We start from the raw sequence: 2,357 nt of genomic DNA on the forward strand, positions 1-2,357 counted from the left end.
TTCCCCGACACTCTGTCTGTCAGTACCGCTCATTACATATTTCTGCACTCAGACATCTTGAGTTTGGAGCTACTAAGAGGCTTTTTGCCCACTGACTGGAGTGTGTAGAACTTGGCTCACATTCTCCGGTTAAGATGTCTGTCAGTTCAAACTCAGGCAAGGCGACATTTCTTTCTCAAACAATTATGACTGTTTCTAAATCAAAACAGAATTCCTAATACAGAAGAAAGAAAACAAAACGCAATTACACTGCAACTAAAGAAGCACAGAGATGTATATATTGTTGGTTTAAATGAATGAACGGCGACATCAGAGAATGAGAGTGATCAGCTGGTGGTGTCTCTGGCATAACCACAAAATTCCCCTGTAAGTCTGCAACGTCTCCTGCCTCATCTCGCTATTCCTACCAAGCCGGGAATGAAGAAGTGGAATAAAAGACGAGGAGAAGCAGAAGTGCTTGTGGAATAATAGGAAGAAACCAGCGAATTTATTAATAGTTTGGAATTGAAACTGATACAGCATTCACTGTTGGAACATAACCTGGATCAACAAATCATAACAGGGTAGAAATAAAATAAGACACAGACTTATTGACGCACGAGCACAACAAGTAGGCGCCGCTGGGACTTGAACCCAGGATCACCCATTTACGAGACAGGTGCTTTAACCAACTAAGCCACAGCGCCACACAACCAGCCTATTTACACATTCATATGTGAAGTTACTTAACCACGTCATCGCAGTTTTTAGACCAACGTTGCTCACTGAGAATTGCAATCAATCCTCCAATTTTCAAATACAAACAGTTGACAGCTGAACATTCTCCACTAAAAAGGTATATAAAAAGATAATCTTCTCTTGCATTAACTTCAAACTGATACTTTCACCTGTTCAAACTGACAGGAGAAAGCGGATGTGTTCATCTTCTCGTGGCCCATGAAACACATTAATATACAACAAGAGGAAGAAGGTCATTCTGTTGAATTGATGAAGTGTAATGTGCAAGTAAATGCAAACATTGGGCAGTAAAAGCAGACCCATTGCCACTGACACTGAGTCTTGCACCACCAGTTCCACGCTCACTTCCTGCCTCATGCCTCCCAGTCATCATTGTCGATCACTTTATTTCACTGTCGTGCTCCGCTTCTCAACTTATTTCCAAACGATTGCAGATGTCTGATAAAGACCTTTAACTTTTAGAAACGGATTCCTGGAATATAGTCGTCACTCAATGGGATAGGATTCAGCGCATATCCCGAATTACCCCAGTGATGGAGGGGATGAGTTACTTTCCTGAACCTTTCAGCTCCTCAGCACGGACATACAGCCATGATACCGCTTCGGGAGAGGGGCGGGGGTGTTCCAATATTTACACTTAGAGACACTGACGGATCAGCTAGATACGTCCAACTCAGAAAGGTGATATGATTGCAGGGGCTTTGCAGTGGTCGTTTCCCGTGTACCTGCTGCCATTGTCCTTGTACTCGGATGTAAATAATCACTGGACCAATTCAGGCAGGATCCCGGTGCATGTTCTGCAAAAGCAGGAATTAGATTTCATTCAAAATCAGAAATAAATCTTCCTTACCTGAGTGAAATTATATCCAGGTCTGGGCAATGCAAACGCGGACTCCGAAGCAGGGACCTCCAGTGATGCTGATTGTAAACCTTGTGAACTGACTTGTACACACTCATATGTCTGTCGTTGACTCCACAACCAACTTTAGCAGCAAAGTTGGTCTCCCCAAGTTTCCGAACAATTCATATTATCGCCCTGTGTTTCAATGTGAATAAAGTGAAGCTGTGATAATCTGATGTTGTTCAGCAGATGTACTGCAGGGACGCACAAAACAAGCTAATAGTCACAGGGCCTCGTTTTGACGCGCTGGCCTCCGGTGAGGAGCGGCACCAACAAAGGTGTCGTTCAACTCGTCTTATTCCAGATCCCGGGCTAGAAAGGACCAGAGTTTTCTTGCTAAATTGGTCAGGGTCTTGAAAGCAAGAGCCCATGACTGAAATCATGAAAGTACATTTCATTGGAGTGGATCATGGAATCGCGACGTGACTGTGAATTCAACGATGAAAATTTCGAGCTGAGATGCAGACAAGACTGAAGAAGGCAGCTGATGACAAATGTATTTTCTTTGCCAGTGAAAAGCACTGCTTCACAAAGTGGGACATATTGAAGTAAAACAGTGACGCTGATTACCTTTGCTGGTTCTTCAACTTGTCAATTTTGATTCCCCCAATCTACACGTCTCCCTTGCATATGGAAAAGCTGAGATGAAGTCGGCGGTGGGTGGGCCCGGTGCTGTCAGGATAATGCATCTGAATTCGATTCGGACGATTGTAGTTTT

The 2,357-nt window shown here is 43.7% G+C and overlaps 1 non-coding gene across 1 annotated transcript; it reads right to left on the bottom strand.

The window, feature by feature from the left end:
* Positions 1-612: 612 nt before the first annotated feature.
* Positions 613-686, bottom strand: trnat-cgu (transfer RNA threonine (anticodon CGU)). Its single transcript has one exon. It is a non-coding gene; the product is annotated as a tRNA-Thr (tRNA).
* Positions 687-2,357: the final 1,671 nt, after the last annotated feature.

The sequence above is a fragment of the Chiloscyllium punctatum genome, chromosome 35 (genome assembly GCF_047496795.1).
Source record: "Chiloscyllium punctatum isolate Juve2018m chromosome 35, sChiPun1.3, whole genome shotgun sequence".
NCBI classification, from domain to species: Eukaryota; Metazoa; Chordata; class Chondrichthyes; order Orectolobiformes; family Hemiscylliidae; genus Chiloscyllium; species Chiloscyllium punctatum.